The following is a 20061-nucleotide window of genomic DNA, read 5'->3' on the forward strand; positions in this document are numbered from 1 at the left end:
AAGACTGTGAAGAGAGAAAGGAAGGATCAGAGTAGAACAACTTCCATTGCAATTAAGCCCGAGATTGCGGTAACACAAGAAGAAGAAAGAGAGAATGAAGCAGTGGAACCTGAGGTTGCATCAACCTCAAAGCCAAATGAAATAGGAACCGTGAAAGTTCAGTTATCACCTTTCCCTCAGAGGTTAAGAAAGAAGAAAAACGAAGAGGTACAGTACCAATGCTTCTTATCTATATTAAAGCAATTACATGTTAACATTCCTTTCAGTGAAGCGATTGAGGAAATGCCTGCCTATGCCAAGTTTCTGAAGGACATGATAACTAAGAAAAGAGGCACTAGAAAATTTTCCACGGTGGTATTAACGCAAAGTTCCAAATCTATTATTCCACCGAAGATGAGCGATCCTAAGAGCTTCATGATTCCTTGCTCCATAGGAGGACTCTATATCGGGCAAGCCCTGTGTGACTTAGGGGCCAACATAAATTTGATGCCGCTGTCAATTTTTCGACAATTAAATGTCGGGCAACTTGTGCCCACCTCCGTGACTCTCTAATTGGCTGACAGATCTCTGGTCCATCAAGAAGGTAAGGTGAAGGAAGTGTTGATCACGATTGATAAATTTATTTTGTTAGCTGACTTCATCATCCTAGATTATGAGGCCGACAAAGATGTACCCATCATTTTAGGGCGACCTTTCCTATCAATGGGTCGAGCTCAAATTGATGTGCACAAAGGAGAAATCAATTTGGGCATAAACGGACAGAAGCTCAAGTTTAATATAATTCGTGCCATGAAATTTCTTGATGAGGAAGACCTGCAAGATTCTGAAGATGACCTGAATTTGATTGAAGAAGAAAAGTCTGATGAAGAGTATGAAGAAGAGGATGCCAAGCGTAGTTGCATGCAATGTGATCGTAGTAAAAACAAACAAAGAAGAAGGATCGATTGCAACACACAGAGAAGAGCTGAAGGAAGAAAGAAAAATAACGCAACCTTCTCTCGTGGAACCACCAACCCTTGAACTAAAAACCCTACCAACACATCTAAAGTCGCATTTCTAGGGCAAGATGAGAAGCTGCTAGTGATAATTTCCTCTGCGCTCAACGAAGATCAAGAGAATGCGTTGATGAGCATTCTCAAGAAACATAAGCGAGCAATTGGCTGGACGCTCGCTGACATCAGTGAAATTAGCCCCGCGTACTGCATGCACCACATTCGTTTCGAGGACGACCACAAAGCAACTATTGAAAATCAACGCAGACTTAACCTTGCGATGAAGAAGGTCGTCAAAAAAGAGATTATCAAGTGGCTAGATGCGAGCATTATCTATCCCATTACAAATAGCACATGGGTCAGCCCCGTGCAATATGTGCCTAAGAAGGGCAGAATTACAGTAGTCCCAAATGAGAACAATGAATTAATACCACAAAGAAACATCACTGGATGGCGCATATGTATGGACTACCGCAAATTGAATGCGACCACAAAGAAAGATCACTTCCCTCTACCATTCATTGATCAAATGCTAGACAGACTAGTAGGGAATGATTTTTACTGCTTCTTCAATGGATATGCCGGGTACAATCAAATCATGATAGCTCCTGAAGACCAAGACAAGACCACAGTCACCTGCCCATATGAGACATTTGCTTTTTGCCACATGCCGTTTGGCCTCTGCAATGCACTAAGCACATTCTAGAGGTGCATAATGACGATCTTTTCAGACTTTCTCAAAGACTCAGTAGAAATATTTATGGATGACTTCTCCCTTTATGGGAATACTTTTGAAGTCTGCCTGGCCAATTTGGAGAAAATTCTGAAAAGATGTGAAGAGACGAAGTTGGTGCTCAATTTGGAAAAATGTCACTTCATGGTGAAAGAGGGTATAGTGTTGGGACATAAGGTCTCCCGAGAAGGGTTGGAGGTGAACAAAGCAAAGATCGATGCAATTGAAAAGCTTCCACCTCCAACCAGCGTGAAGGTTGTGCGAAGCTTCTTGGGGCATGCTGGATTCTATATACAATTTGTTAAAGACTTTTCTAAGATTGCACGACCACTGAGTGCATTGTTAGAGGCGGACAGAAAGTTTGAATTTGACAACAATTGCCTCAAAGCATTCCGAGTTTTAAAAGATGCGCTGATTACCGTGCCCGTCTTGATTACACCGGATTGGACACTGCCGTTCGAAATCATGTGCGACGCAAGCGGGTATTCGATGGAAGCCGCATTAGTGCAAAAGAAGAAAACTATTTTGCACCCCATCCCATATGCGAGTAAAAATCTGAACCCTGCTCAAATCAATATACCACCACTAAAAAAGAACTCTTGGCTGTGATTTTTGTGTTGGAAAAATTTCGGGCATATCTATTGGGAACCAAGGTACTCATTCACACTGATCACTCGACAATCAAATAGTTGATGACAAAGAAGGACGCAAAGCCGAGGTTGATCAGATGGGTTCTCCTTCTTCAAGAATTTGATATCGAGATAATTGATCGGAAGGGGACAGAGAATCAAGTTGCAGGTCACTTGTCCAGACTGGAAAATCCCGAGGTTGACCGCAATGAATCTGAAGTGAGTGCCGTGTTTCCAGACGAGCAGCTATTCCACATAGAAGAATTGCCCTGGTATGTGGACATCGTTAACTATCTGGTTTGTGAACAATTCCCTGAAGTTACATATACCATCAATAGAAGAAGCTCAAGCATGAATGCAAGCATTATTATAGGGATGAGTCAAATCTGTATAAAAGATGTGTAGACCAAATCATTCGATTATGCATACCAGACGCTGCTTAACAACGCATATTATCACAGTGCCATGATTCGCCATATGGAGGGCAGTTTGGAGGACAACGTACTGCAACCAAAGTTTTGCAAAGTGGATTCTTTTGGCCTTCATTATTTAAGGATGTTGCTGACTACACAATGAAATGTGTTCGGTGTCAACGCACCGGTAGCATTTCATGGAAGAACACAATGCCAATGAACACTATCTTGGAGCTAAAATTATTTGACGTCTGAGGGATTGATTTCATGGGACCATTCCCTCATTTTCATGGCAAGCATTATATCTTATTGGCTGTCGATTACGTTTCCAAGTGGGTAGAGGCAATTGCATGTGCTGCAAGTGATGTGGCGGTAGTCTCCCAGTTCCTAAAGAAAAATATTTTCACTCGTTTTGGCACTCCCCGTGCCATCATAAGTGATGAAGGATCACACTTTGTTAACCGCAATATAAAGGAGCTGCTGCACAAGTACAATATCCTCCACAAGATGGCCACCGCATACCACCCGCAAACAAATGGCCAGGCTGAAGTGTCCAATCGTGAAATTAAATTGATACTTGAGAAGGTAGTAAAACCTTCACGGAAGGATTGGGCAATGAAGCTTGATGATGCGTTGTGGGCATACCGAACTGCATTTAAAACACCTATAGGTATGTCCCCCTATGCGTTGGTATTTGGCAAGGCATGTCATTTGCCTTTAGAGCTGGAGTATAAAGCATTGTGGGTGGTCAAGAAACTAAATTTTGATTTGAAGAAAGCAGGGGAAGCGCGAAAACTGTAGCTAGTCGAGCTAGAAGAATGAAGGGTCAACGCATATGAGAATGTGAAGATTTATAAAGAGCGCACCAAGCGCTAGCATGATAAATGCATATGCGCTAGAAACCTCCAAATCAGGCAAAAAAGTCTTACTTTTCAATTCACGACTGCGACTCTTCTCGGGAAAGCTAAAGTCACATTGGTTCGGACTGTTTATAATTCAACAAGTATTTCCGCATGGTGTGGTGGAATTATCAAATGACGACGGAACCACCATATTCAAAGTCAATGGACAGCGAGTAAAGGCATACCATGGAGAAGACTGCCATCGCCAAGTCGACTCCATGGAACTAAGAGACTTTGAATGAAGAAGGAACTAGGTGGTCCTTGCGTTATCAAATGATCGCAACTTATCAGGGACACAAGTTTTGGGAAACCTCAAGTCTTCAACTCTTTTCTCCACTACTCAAAATTTTCACTATCTTTTCAATTTTGATTTATCCTTACTTTACTATCACTATCATTTCTAGAAAAAAAAAAAAATTCCGATAACGATTTTTATTATGTTTAAAATAATTTGACCCTCTCTTTGTTTTTCTTACAACGATCGAGGCGCTGGATTGCAAAAATGTTACACGAAGCAACACTTATCTTATTACATCACCGCAACCCAACGAAGAGTGATCACCGCAAAGATGGATGCGTCAATACAATGTGGGTGACAGTGCAAAATTTGGGGGTGTACTGTTCCTTAGCTCTATTTTCAATTTTGTGCTATCACATTGCATTTTAGTTTTCAAAATTTTATCACTGCATCCTCTTTAATCACCACAATCATTTAACACAGATAAATTTAATGAGTTACCACATTCTGTTTCTTATCCAAGTATGATTTCAATGATGATAAATATACTTCTATCTTTCGTATACACTAGAGTCAACTTAGTCTTAAAATAGTCACCTCATGAAATATTTCTAGAAGTTAGGGGTTTGCTAGCTTTCTTTCAAACTCTCTTTACAAGCATTTTATGACCATCGCATGACCTGTTTTAACTTCTTTTGGCAATGAGGACATTGTCGCATTTTAAATTTGGGGGTGAGGTATTTATTTTCGACCTTGCTTCTTCTACAAGAAAACATTTTTTAGAATAACAACTCCATTGTCAATGCAATAGGAAACCCTTGTTGATAAGAGTTAAGTTGTGAAAGGCACTTACCCATAGTTGGATGTCCGCATGACACATGTGGGGGCAAGCCAAAACGAAAGTAAGTCACCAGGATCAATGCATAAATCAATGACCGCGACTCTACTGCCAAATCGGTATGAGTTTAGTCTGAGAAAGAGTACATTGCTCGTAGTTGGATATTCGCATGACACATGTGGGGACAAGCCAAAACGAAGGCAAGGCACTCGAATCAGCGCAAGGTCAGAAAAAAAAATTGCAATGAAGAAAATTTTTGATGCAAGGATAAAATCATTTGACACCCCGGAAGAAAATTTTCTTTTAAAATAAATCATGCGATGTTCCAGAATTTAGTAAAGTCGTTTTGAAAGTTAAGCTTGCAATCCCTAAGTCTTAGAAATATTTTAAGAAGAGACTTGGATAAAACTTAAGAAAATTATGGCATATAGGATTTGAATGAAGTATCCTTGAGAAATCTAGGGAAGAAAACTTTGCGGTTAACTTGCTAAAGGAATCTTTAGCTTATGCTTGAGGACAAGCATTGTTTAAATTTGGGGGTGTGATAATGGGCAGAAATGCACGTTATCATAGTGCTAAGTTCTTAAACAATGTTGGATTGCGTTGTTGAAATATGTTAAATTGCATCCATTAAGCATAAATTCTATAATATTGTGGTCGCATGCGTCCAACGCATTAGAGCAGTTGACCTTTACATTTTTGTGTAGAATATGCATTAACGCAATGCAGAGATTGCGATCATAGGAATACAATGGTCGAGCGCAACTTTACCGCAAGATTTTGCATTGATCGTACTCGCAAACATTCGCCCAAGAAGAATCACCGCAACTTGGTCAGCGCAACAAGGTAGGCGCATCCGGGTGATAGGATAATTAAGAGCGATGAGACAGAAAGCTGATAACGGTTGGATCCGAATTAAGTTGACAGCCGATAACAGTCACAAAGTACATTCAGCTTTACCGGTAACAATCATCCGGTGTGTCAATCAAGAATTAAAGCTATCCCATCTGTACAGTCGGGAGAGAGAAATCGCCTTTCACCTTTGATGCCCTATAAAGACCAAGTGCAATCTTCAGAAAAGGGTCTGATCAATTAACGAATTCATCAGTGCTCTGTTTATAGTTTTCTTTTCCATTTTACGGCAGAGCAAGAGAAGAGTGGTGACGCCGAAGATCGCCCAGGGTAGCTCGAGAGAGAATCTTAGACGTAAGAGCAAAGAGCAGGCCGACTCTTACGAGAGCAAGAATATCTTTAGAGCACGAGTAGAAACAGTGTAAATGCCTGGCAGCAAGAAATTGCTCCAGGCCTTTTACTATACTTGCATTCTTATTTGTACTTCATCTCATATCTATTCAATGGAAGTTCTATTTCTACATCTGCTCACTCTCTTAATACGCATGAGTAGCTAAACTAGTTGAATGGGTTCAGAAGAACTAAACTAACATGATCTAGGAAGTTCATTGCTTGTGATTGTCTTGTTTTATGTTGTGCAAAATACCCTTTAGAGTTACTCGAGATAGAATCTAAAGAAAGAACCTAATGACTCGAGAGAGCTAGGTTAGAATCTAAACTCGAAAGAGCAAGATTAGGTTTGCATAAACAAGAGATAGTGACTTAGAGATAAGCTCTGTTTGTCAACTTGCATCGCATGCATCCTAGGAATGGGAGTGATATTATGTGGTCTCATATTTGTGTGAATGTCATGTTGTCATCGCATAAATAGAGATAGAGGTTTATGTGTAAATCTTGTAGACTTTCGCATATTTATCGCATGCATTCTAGCCTTAGAAGCCGTAGCATTCATGCCGAGAGGTGGTTTACTATTGTATGCATGTTGCATGATCGCAAAGCATGGACGCATTCTAGGGAGTGTTAGTCGAAACTTTTCTCAACCCATTCACCACATATTCATCGTATTTTCCGTTTACCAACTCTTTTCAACTCTGCTGCATTCGTTATTTATTTTCATCAATGCAAACAACAAACCCAACGATTTATTCATTTAATTGGTTACCACAAGTTTTCATAAAAATCACCAACATAACTATTTTAACAAGTCCCTGTGTTCGACCCTGGACTTACCAGGAAACTCAGAGGAATTTACACTTGAATTCTACTGGGGAAACTTGAGTGCACAATGCAATCCATCAACGCATATCATCCATAATTCCATTCAATAAAATTAATGCATCAGGGTGTTACGTTTCCGTCAACTTAAATACTCCAGCCTACACAGAACCTGCCTTAGACAAAAGGTACCTTATAGATAGATTTGCTACACTTTAACCTTTTATTAGAAAATTTAATTCTATTAATCTGATTAAAAGATTAAAGCCTTAGGGTTGCTAATCATATTAGAACTGTGATCTTAGGTCTATGTGATCCAAGTTTTAAACACTTTAAAACCATGAATTAAACCTAAGTGAGCATGCATGTCTTTCTTATTTCTTTTAGTTCTAATTTCTCTTTAACTTTTAAAAAAGAAACAACTAAAACCATTGCGCACAACGAGGTGTTTATAACATTTATAAAATAACCTATGTGTCATGCTTCATGCAATGTCCGGTCATTACTATATATAACTTTTATATGTAATGCGTAACAACCTAGCAAACATACTTTCATTCACCCTTATACTATAACAATTATAATATAAAGATGATGCATGTCAATGCTTTTTATGCATGCATAAATATAACTCTTATATTATATGATGCATGAGCATGCTCTTACATAATTAAATCATGCTTCTCTAAATTATAACAATTACAATAAAAAGATGATGCATGACCATTGTATAACCTAAGGTGGGAGTTACTATATGTGTATACCATATGACATATAAAAAACATACATCACATGTAAGAAATAAAGGACTAATGGACCGGGATGAGCCTTTACAAAAAAACCAGAATGAAAAAACCCTATATATTACATTTTTCATCGAGTAAACCAGTTCACAGGCGAACCGAGCCTTGAACCTCCGGGAGGTCTTCATCGTGTAGTAAACTCCAGTAGGTAGACGATCGTTCAGTGCACACTAGATGATAGGTGCAATATTAAACGATCACGTAGATGACGACGAGGCTACGAAGCCTGATCGTCCATGTGATCGTGTAGCACGACGACAGGTAAACGATTTACCTTGCGTTACTAAGCGATCTTTTAGTCAGTTACTAAGTGATGAAGCTTGCTGACCTAAACGATCGTCTAGCATGCATGCTTTAAACAATACGTGAGCATCTCATCGTCTACATGTTGCGTGCAACCAGGTAAATGATTTACCTTACGATACTAAGTGATCGTTTAGTCAATTACTAAGCGATGAAGTTTGCTAACCTAAACATCATTTAGCGCACCCGTGCGTTAAGCGATCCGCGAGCATCTCATCGTCTACATGACACGATACTCAGCGATCGTATACCCGATCGTCAACGCGATACGATCAACTCTTGATCGCATACTCCATCGTTTAACCGATACGTTCATCAGCGATCGCGTACTCCTTCATCTTTACGATGCGATCAACTACGATCGCGTAGCACATCTTCTGCACGATGCGATCAACCCTAGATCACCTCCTTCTTCGAAGAACCGCAAAACTTGCCCAGAACTTTGACGACGAACGACTCAAAACTTCAAACAAACTTTGAATACAGACTTGATAACGATTATTAATGCCCAAAAACATAGAGGCCTTTACAAATAATCGCAAATGTAAAAGGATCTAAATCAAACCGAGGCTAATCATCCTGAAAACATCCATTAATCCATACATCCACAACAAGTTTAACCATTAAACAACGTAGAAATGCACCTACCATGAATGTAAATCTCATTTCGTTGCAACAGATGAAATCGGAGTATTAGAACCTAGCTCTGATACCAATTGAAGGATCTCATATCGAAGAGTTCCATGAGCGCATTCGGATCGCTTCAATCTCATAGTGAGTGAAATACAACATTATACATTCATACGAACAATTATGCAAACAAACACTAATTATCAGCATGCTATGAACAACAAAATAACAAGAGAAAAAGTGTCATACCAGTTGAAGACGTTCTTTAAACTTTAGCACTCAAAGCAGTGGAAAACCTCCACGCGATCTACCAATGCCTAGCAGCAGCGTCAACAACAGCTGCACGAACAACCACAAACTCACAACTGCAACGAGGATGACACCACTAGTAAAGAGCCATAAGTATTCTCGAAGTGAAAACCCAAAGGGTGGTCTTTGGTGAATTTGGTAGAGGAAGGAGGAAACACGAATCGTGTAGGCGATAAGCAAATGGGAGGGAAAAAGATGTTATCGCATAGCAGACTACATATCGTTTAGGAGAAGCTACATGATCGTGTACAATTTACTGAACGATCGTTTAGGAAAAGGTATACGATCGTTTAGCAAAATCGGCACACTATGTGATCGTTTAGAGAAGCTATGCACTCATGTAGGCGACAGTGTGCGATCGTTTAGGCGCGAGGTAGATGATTATTTAGGCAAAGAGTGCTATTGTATAGGCTCTCGAAAAAACTTAAAGCGATTGTTTTCTTTTCACCAACGCGCACCTTCTATCTTTTGTTTGGGATGACGATTCAAAATGAAATGATTTCATTTTTATTTCATCAGTTACAAAAACCGACGCTGCCCCACTAACCCACATCCGAACGTGAATTTTGGATTAATTATCATATAATTAACCAACTAATTAATTAATAAATATAATCATATTATATTTTTATCCTATAGTTTGATATCACATATCTACTATAGTATTTTCTCCTCTACTTGATATAAATCATATTTATATCTAATTTCCTCCATAATAATGTATCTCATACATTTAGCCAAATATATCATAGATAATTAACCAGTCCAATTATATCATATATAATCAAACTTCCTCTTGTCAATTTGAACATTTCTAATTAACTGAAATATTGGTTCTCGACTTTATTCAAGCTACCCAGGGGACCTAATGGACCTATGGCTCGAAGCTCCAACGGTCCGTGAATAGCTGACTAAACTCTTTAGCCATGAGATCCACCATCCATTAACTGTCAGGCATTCCACTAAAGACCAACAACTGAACTCTTCATACCACAGATATATTTTTGTGTCCATCGGATATAACCAATCATGAGTACAATGACCTTTCACAAATGCTCGTAAGTACAGTTGAGCCAAATTACCGTTTTGTTCCTGTAGTTACATCACACTCCTTAAGTACAACTGATTCCTCTAATGAACAATATAACATAGTCCAACTATGTGTGAACACCTCTCGGGCCAAGAGAAGGTGTGTGGCGCCACATCGTTCAAGCCCCAAAATCAGCCCTTAAGGGAGCTATCTATCTACTTACCCCTGCCTCAGGGAAAGAGTGAATTCCATCTTGTGTAGCTGAGTTCTTAGCTCCCAAATCAGACGAATCCCCAAAATGGTATGTTTGAATCGGCAAACTGGCTACTCGCACCCATACAAATCAAAGGGTCGCCCTTAATGGTAGGAGTTCTCAACTCACTCAGGATTGAGGTCATATTACCTATGGTCATCCTAATGTAGTGAAGTCTCTATCATGAACGGTGTTATATAACGAGACATTAACACTTCGTGGTCAGGTCTTATACAAACTCTTTGTATAGGACGCCCCCGCTCGCATGTCCCCAACACGAATGATTAGGATCAGACCATCTATGACAAGTCACAACTCTTGTGACCATTCCACAAAGCGGGCCGCATCCGTAGCGTTACCAGGATAAGGTTTCCCTCCTATATCCATATACTACAGACCATTTTGGTTATCACTCAAGACATGATCCACTTGTATGTCACCACATACATGCTTGAGTCACATATAAATAACCAGGGATTTTATGTTTATTGGTTTGTGGTAAAGCAAATAAAACAAGAAACTGAACAAAATACAAAATTTGAAGTAAATATCATATATTATACAACACAAACATTCGTACAAACTGTTTATAAACTACAAGACACGAGAATTTAGGGCATCAACCCCAACACCTCCCCGGTCCTTACCTTAAAGATTGTTTCACCTTCTGTCAACTGTCTCTAGAAACTTGTTTCCTATGAGAAAATACAGACTGATTAGCGACACATGAATCAATTATCTAGGTTTTATGATTTTCCACTAAACATGCTTCGATAACAAGTAAATCATATTTATCTTGTTGTTCGAATTTTGCATTCTCATCTATATTGTTTAAAACTTTAGATGAGTTGGGAGATAGAGGACAATCCTCTGTTAAAACTCTTTTGGAGTTATCAACTGCTAGTAATTTTTTTGTTGATTTGATTTTACCATTAATAATTCGAAAGTGAGTATTCTAGAAGAATTCGACATGCTAGAAATTTTTTAAAAAAATTCTAATTAGCAAATTGCAACTAAATCCAAAGTCAGTTTTAGCAAAACAAGTAATAATATACCCATAACCATTATTTATTTGCAACGTGATGCTTGTATTTATGAAGTAGAAATATGGATGTTATGCGTTGATAGAATTGCATTGTGCACTCAAGTTTCTCCAACGGAATCCAAGTGTAAATAACTCTGAGTTTCCTGATATATGTCCAGGGTCAAACACAGGGACTTGTGAAAATAGTATGCATTGGTAATTTTTATGACAACTTTGCGGTAACCAAGTAAATAAATAAATGTTGGGTTTGTTGTTTGCGTTGATAAAAAAGAAATAAATAAATGCGGTGCGTTTGAGAAAAGACAATTGCATTGATAGAACATCCATGGTGAAAGACAGTTGCACTGCGTTGATAAATCATAGAAAACTAAGAACAAAGACGTGCGAACTGATCAACTTGTTGTAAAAATGGTGAACCCCTTTTCTGAAGAATGCACTTGGTATTTATAGAGCATCCATGGTGAAAGGCGGCTTCTCTCTCCTGGTTATACAGATGGGATAGCTTTAATTCCTGATTGACGTGTCGAATAATTATCACCGATAAAGCTGAATGTACTTTGTGACTGTTATCGGTTGTCAACTTAATTTAGATTCGACTGTCATCAGCTTTCTGTCCCATCACTCTTAATTAGCCTTTCACCTAGATGCACCCACCATGTTACACTGACCAAGTTGCGGCGATCCTTCTTGGGCGAATGTTTGCGAGAACGACAACGCAAAGCCTTGCGGTGAAGTATTGCTTGACCAATGAATTCCTATGATCGCAATCTTTGCATTGCATTAATGCATATTCTGCACAAAAATACAAAAATCAACTGCTCTAATGCGCTGAACGCATGCGAACGCAATATTACGAAATTGATGCTTAATGAACGTAAAATAATATATTTCATCAATGCAATCCAACATTGTTTAAGAATTAGCATTATGATAACGTGCATTTCTGCCCGTTATCACACCCCAAATTTAAACAATGTTTGTCCTCAAGCATAAGCTAAAGATTCCTTGCAAGTCAACCGCAAAGTTCTTTTTCTAGATTTCTCAAGAATACTTTGTTCAAATCTTATATATCAGAATTTCCTTAAGTCTTATTCAAGTCTCTTCTTAAAATATTTCTAAGACCTAGGGACTGTAAGTTTAACTTTCAAAAGGACTTTACTAAATTTCGGAACATCGCATGATTTATTTCAAAAAAAAAAAACTTTCTTACCGGGGTGTCAAATGATTTTATCCTTGCACAAAAAATTTTCTCCATTGATATTTTTTTCTGACCTTGCGCTGATCCGAGTGCCTTGCCTTCGTTTTGGCTTGCCCCCACGTGTGTCATGTGGACATCCGACTACGAGCAATGCACTCTTTCTCAGACTAAACTCATACCTATTTGGCAGTGGAGTTGCGGTCATTTATTTATACGTTGATCCTGGTAACTTACTTTCATTTTGGCTTGCCCCCACGTGTGTCATGCGGACATCCAACTATGGGTAAGTGCCTTTCACAACTTAACTCTTATCAACATGAGTTTCCCATTATGTTGACAGCGGAGTTTTTATTCTCAATTTTTTTTTTGAAATAAATAGCAAGTTCGAAAACAAATACCTCACCCCCAAATTTAAAATGTGGCAATGTCCTCATTTCCAAAAGCTGTGAATCAGATTGAAGAAAGGCAACCGAAGCAGAAATGGAAGACTTCAATAAGTCATGCGATGTTCTAGAATGCGTTGTAAAGAGAGTTTGAAAGAAAGCTAGAAAACCCCTAACTTCTAGAAATAGTTTATGAGGTGACTATCTTAAGACTAAGTTAACTCTAGTGTATACGAAAGAAATAGAAGCATATTTTTCATCATTGAAATCATACTTGGCAAAGAATAGAATGCGGTAAATACTAAATTTATCTATGTCAAATGATTGTGGTAATTAAAGACGATGCAGTGATAAGACTTTTAAAGTTGATGCTTGTATTTATGAAGTGGAAACGCCAAAAACTTGATGCTTGTATTTATGAAGTGGAAATATGGATGTTATGCGTTGATGGAATTGCGTTGTGCACTCAAGTTTCCCCAGCGGAATCCAAGTGTAAATTCCTCTGAGTTTCCTGGTAAGTCCAGGCTCGAACACAGGAACTTGTGAAAACAATATGCGTTGGTAATTTTTATGACAACTTTGTAGTAACCAAGTAAATAAAGTGTTGGGTTTGTTGTTTGCATTGATGAAAAAGAAATAAATAAATGCGGCGGATTTGAGAAAAGACAGTTGCGTTGATAGATGCAATGAGTATGCAATGAACGGGTTGAGAAGATCTTTAGCTAGCACTACTCGGAAATGCGTCAGACTATGCGATCATGTTACTACCATGCATAGCAAGTCACTTTCCAATGTAAATGCGATGCTCCTAAATCTAGGACGCATGTATTGAATGCAAAATGTCCATAGAGCTCATCCTAAGTCTCTACTCTTGTCCTATGCGATGATGCAAAATGCATGAAAGCAAGGTGACCGCATACAATCATATCCTATCTCTAGGATGCATGCGATGCGTTGATAACAAATAGTGCTCATTCCTAAGTGCCTATCTTTTGTATTATGCGTTCTAATCTGACTCTCCCAAGCCTAGATTCTGACCTGACTTTCCCAAGCCTAGATCCTATCCTTAGACTACCCTCTCGAGTATCTCTAATGGACGAATGAAGCATACATAAACAAGATAATCGCAAAGAATGAAGATTCCCTAGTTGTGCTAGCTAAATGTTTCTCAACCCATTCAACTGATTTAGCTACTCATGCATGAATCACAGAGAGTGAACAGATATAGAGAAAGAAATTCCATTCTTATAAATGAGCTGAGTACAAAATGACAATGGAAGTTAAAGGTAGAGAGCCTGGTAGCAATTCCTTGTTGACCGAGGCTTTTTACACTGAAATCTCTATTCTGATCTAAAGATGTTCCCGATTTTGCAGGCGTCGACCCTCTCTATCTTTGAAGCTTCCGATGCTCTCCCAAGGTTACAGGAATGATCTACCGGCACAACTTTCTCCCTCGCATTTGCCTTAAAATGAAAGAAAACTAAGAACAAAGACGTGCGAACTGATCAACTTGTTGTAAAAATGGTGAACCCCTTTTCTGAAGAATGCACTTGGTATTTATAGATCATCCATGGTGAAAGGTGGCTTCTCTCTCCTAGTTGTATAGATGGGATAGCTTTAATTCCTAATTGACGCACCAAATAATTATCACCGATAAAGGTGAATGTACTTTGTGACCGTTATCGACTGTCAACTTAATTTAGAATCGACTGTCATCAGCTTTTTGTCCCATCACTCTTAATTGGCCTTTCCCCAGATGTGCCCACCATGTTGCACTGACCAAGTTGCGACGATCCTTCTTGGGCGAATGTTTGTGAGCATGATCAATGCAAAGCCTTGCGGTGAAGTTGCGCTCGACCAATGAATTCCTATGATCGCAATCTTTGCATTGCATTAACACATATTCTGCACAAAAATACAAAAATCAACTGTTCTAATGCGCTGAACACATGTGACCGCAATATTACGAAATTGATGCTTAATGGACGCAAAATAACATATTTTATCAATGCAATCCAACATTGTTTAAGAATTTAGCATTATGATAACATGCATTTTTGTCCGTTATCACAACGATACTATAGTGAGTCAGAATACGTGCTACCGAGAGGTAATCAAATACTCCTTCACTAAAGGTAAACAATTTTGACCAAACACTAAATCCAGAATAACTCTTATTCCTATAGTCGTTTAGTTGCCGTTTTCGGTCAGAAATTACTAACTCTTTAGTGATTTTGTAAGTGTAACCATCCATTTTCAGACGTCAGAAGCTGGCCCAACTATGCTATCGAAATGGAGAGACAAGGTTGGGAGTGGACCTAAGAAATCCTATCCATTTCTGGAGTTTAAGTTGTTTCGAATCCTATGTTACAACCCTCCAAGGGAATAGTCATCGTTAAACGACTAGCAAGGGCCGCCTAAAACAAACCAGCAGGTTCAACATAGGAATCTCACGGTTCAAGCTAACAAAAGAGACTGCAGAACACGTTGACACATATCTTTCACCCACTTACTATGAACTACTTCTCCCGTTTACCTTGTTATTGACTCATACAAACACCTTCCGAATGGAGGTCACTCTAAGGGTGACAAGAAGCGTCATATGCATCTCATGGTGTGAATTATGTGGAGATGTGGAAGTTGAAATCTATGTATCATATATTTGATTTATGTTTGAATGACTTCCCTTTATTCACCAGAATCCATATTTATGCAAATACTTTCTGAATAGAGGTCACTCCCAGGGTGACACGAAGTACCGCTTAAATCTCAATTGTGAACTCTTAGAGATGTGAGAGCTAAAAATAACGTATCGTATATAATATTAATCTCCCACTAAGTGTTCTAATAACTTTATCATATAAGTTATTAAACTCCCACTGAAGTGTTATACTATTGAATTTGGTATATTTATACTTAGGCTTATTTCGGCTAATTTAAAAAATCCTAAGTCTATGTGGTTTATCCAAGTATAACAATTATAAATGGATATAAACCTACGATGTCTAGGTGAAAAATCGTTTTAATACCTCACACTATTCATGTATGCTTATAAAACCGATTAACAACGCTCAATTATTCGATCATAATCCCTAGGTAGAAGGTGTTCCGTAGACCGTCAACTTAAGTACCTCCAGCCTTAGATAGGATTGTATACCGGTTGAGTTTGTAACCACGTTTTACAAGAAGTCGACCTATTTTAACTTATTAAAACGAGTGATTAACTTATGTGAGCATGCAACTTATATTTGTTATGGATGTTAATGTCTAATTTAATTTTATAACAACTTATAAAAATTAGACAAGCTATTACATCCACAACATACATCAAGGCATTCCAATTTAATATAACAGTTATATTAAATAACTGAAACCTTAAACATGCATTCTATACATTATAACAATTTATAACATATATATATAATGCATGTAACATGCTTTCTATGGTGGGATTTTAAATCTAAATGACATACTATATGCACAAACATGTTTAAATTTAAATACAACATACAACACATGCATAACTATTTAAATAACACTGATATTGTTCAACTTTGGCATCCTAAGCAAGCATAATAACTAAATTATTATAAAAATGGTCCAGAAAAAGCTTCGAATTGGTGTAGAACTGCTCGAACCGACTCAAACCGCTCGAACTGGACCTCCAAGGCATCAAAATGGGTGGAACCGGTCCAAAGATGGTTGAATTGGACTGGATTGGGACTGGATCGGATCAAAATTGAAGAAAACCAGTTGAACCAGCCCTCCTTGATCGTCCTCGCTCAGTCAAACTGGTTCAGATTTACTACTCGCTCGAAATCTCACTAACTCGCTTGAAACTCGATCCTCGCTTCCTCGATGATACTCGATCCTCGCTCAACTAGAGCAGCGTTGTAAAACAAATGATGCATAGAAGAAAGTGAATGAGATTCTTGAATGTGCGAACATGCATTGATTCAATCATGAATTTATTGCATTTAAGGCAAAATGGTCGTTTGGAGCATAAAGAATTCAATAGTCATGTTTTTCAAAGAATCAAAATTGTGCTATCAAGATGAATCAGAGTCTCAAATTTATTCAGATATGTCATAACAGAATCACAAAATCTATGTAATCAGTATAATTAATCAACAATCTATTAACCTGAGCTCAGATGCTCAAGGGTTCCAGACATGCATTTATGATTCTATATAGATCATTATAAAGCAAAAAATTTCAGTGAGGCTCATTTTTAAAGCTAATCAAAGAATACAAAAAACATGCAATGTTTCCTACCCCTAACTTAAAGATGGAACATTATCCTCAATGTTTAGAATAAGCAAATGAATTCAAGAAACAAAAAGGAAGGGATGTAGAGAGAAACTTCCCTGATTTTTGTTATTGATCATTATTTGCTTAGAGAAAATTATTTGCTTTTGTTTTGTTTTGTTTTTTTTTTTTAATTTTTATTTGATAACTTACAAAGAAAAGAAAAAGAATCAATTATTCTATTTATTAGACAAAAATATGCAAAAATAAGAAAGAAAGAAAGAGAAAAGAAAATTGAAAAAGGAAAGAAGAAAATTTTTCCTGTCTTTGCAGATTTTTAGCACCGTATGCTCGACATTGTGAAGAGGGGTGTCATATATATGAGGGATTTTGAGTCGTGCCAGTTCACCTTGAAGAATTTTCCTGTTTCAAGACTTTTTATTTCGACTGTGCCATAAGAAAAAAAAAAACATTAGTAATTTCAAAAGGACCTAGCCATTTGGACTTAAGTTTATCAGGCATTAATTGTAATCTAGAATTGTAAAGCAAAACTTTTTGTCCAAATTTGAAGTTCTTCCTTATTAAGCCTTTGTCATGAAAAATTTTGGTTTTCTCTTTATAAATTTTTAAATTTTCATAAGCATCTTGTTTTAATTCTTCCAATTGTTGTAACTCTAGGAGTCTTTTCTTTCCGGCTTGGGCTAGATTTAAATTACATTGTTTTACTGTCCAATACACTTTGTGTTTAACCTCTACCAGGGTTGTTCCTATGGGCGTGTTAAAAGCAGTTCTGTAAGCCCAAAGCACATCATTAAGTTTAGAACTCCAATCTTTTATTTTCATGTTTACAGTATTTTCTAAAATATTTTTCACTTCTCTATTTGAATTTTCGCTTGGCCATTTGTTTGAGGATGATACGGGGTTGCAACACAGTGGTGAACTCCGTATTCCCTCAATAATGTCTCTATAGTCTTATTGCAAAAATGCATTCCTTGATCGCTTAAGATGGCTCTAGGAATTCCAAATCTAGAAAAGATGTTTTTTAGGAATTTTGAAACAATAGAAGAATCATTTGTTCTAGTGGGGATTGCCTCGACCCACTTGGAAACATAATCTATTCCAAGCAAAATGTACAAATAACCAAATGAAAAAGGAAATGGACTCATGAAATCTAAGCCTCATACGTCAAATATTTCACAAACAAGAATAGAATTGAGAGACATTTCATTTCTTTTAGACAAAGATCCGGATTTTTGACACTTTTCACACGACTTTTAATAAGCATACGAATCGGTAAAAAGAGAATTCCGAAATAGTCCTGAATCTAAAATTTTTCTAGCAGTTCCTTTTGGACTAAAATAACCTTCACATGCATGTTCATGACAAAATAACAAAACAGACTCAAATTCTTCGTTAGGGACACATCTCCTAATGATTTGTTTTGAACAAAATTTTCATAGATAAGGAGGATCCCATATAAAGTATTTAGAGCTACTTTTTAGTCTAGACCTTCTAGATGAAGACATGTTAAAGGGAAACCTACCCGTAACAAGGTAATTTACCATGTCGGCATACCATGGTAGGAAAGCAATTACTTTGAAAAGGTGTTCATCAGGAAAGTTGTCTCTAACTGGAATTAACTCTTCTTCTTGCATGATTTGACTTAAATGGTTGGGCACTGAATTCTCGGATCCTTTTCTGTGTTTGATAGTTAAGTTCAACTCTTGCAAAAGAAGGATCCATCTGAAAAGCCTGGGCTTTGATTCTTTCTTCGACATTAGGTACCTAAAAACAGTGTGGTTAGTGTAAAAAATTATTGAAAAACCAAGAATGTAAGATCTAAATTTTTCCAAAGCAAAAATCATAGAAAGAATTTTTTTTTCTATTGTTGAATAATTGATTTGAGATGAATTGAGCATTCTAGATGCGAAACAGATAACATGGCACTTCTTGTCAACTCTTTATCCTAATACCACCCCTACTGCTGTTAGGTTGTATGTCCTAAAACTTGTCGTTTGTAAAGTTAAACATTTTATATTATCAATAAAGATGTTATTCAATATTTATGCAATAAAGTTGTTATTGAATTTGTAAATTGCATTTGTAAAGACTAAATCCAATAAACTAAGATCCATGGCTATTATATGAATACTTGAACTTTATGTGGAGACATAAAGATCGATCAAATTCGAGTAAATAGCCAAAACGGTCTATAGTATACAAATAAGATTGGGTACCTTATTTTGGTAACACTATCGGATATGACCCACTTTGTAGTTATTATAATTTGTTGTAAAGTGATACAAACGAAGTTATCCTGATTCGCTCATGTATTGATATTAGGAGTAGGGGTGTCCAATGTAATGAGTTTGCATAAGATCAGACTAAGAAATAAGTCACTCTTACTTTATAAGGATGTTTACTGTTTAAGACTGACTGTTTCGCTTAGATAACCTAGGTAACTCAATCTTAATCCTGAGCTAACTACAAACTCCTATTTATTCAGGATTATCCTTAGATTTTCATAGGTGAGGGTCGGCTCAACAATGCTGACTCAATAAGCCTCCCATTTCAGGGGTAAAACCAGGTAGATAGCTAGGGACATAGGGTGCAAAATGGAATTCACGCCTACTCGATTTAGGAATAGGAGGAAGGTTGTTCTCTTAAGTGCTGAATCCAGGTCTTAAACAAAGAGTTCCACCCTCTCATTGAGAGGGATTCGGTTGAGCAATTGGATCAAAAACCAATTATTCATTAGAGGATCAGTGGAACTTAAAGAGCAAGATGTAATTTCGGAGGTAAAACAGTATTTGACCTAGCTGTTATTACGAACAACCAGTGAAGGGTCGACTTACTGATTATAGTTAAATCAAATGGACACAAATATATCTACAGTGAGGAGAGTGCAACTATCGAGCTATAGTGGTATGACTCGGTAGTTAACGTATATTGATTAATTCGATCTAAAGAATTTTAGTCAATTAATCTCAAATCATTGGAGCTCATGATCTATAGGTCCATAAGGTCTCTCTACTAGCTTGTAAAAC

Source organism: Benincasa hispida, chromosome 4, assembly GCF_027475165.1.
Source record: "Benincasa hispida cultivar pf3 chromosome 4, pf3_genome.v1.1, whole genome shotgun sequence".
NCBI lineage: Eukaryota > Viridiplantae > Streptophyta > Magnoliopsida > Cucurbitales > Cucurbitaceae > Benincasa > Benincasa hispida.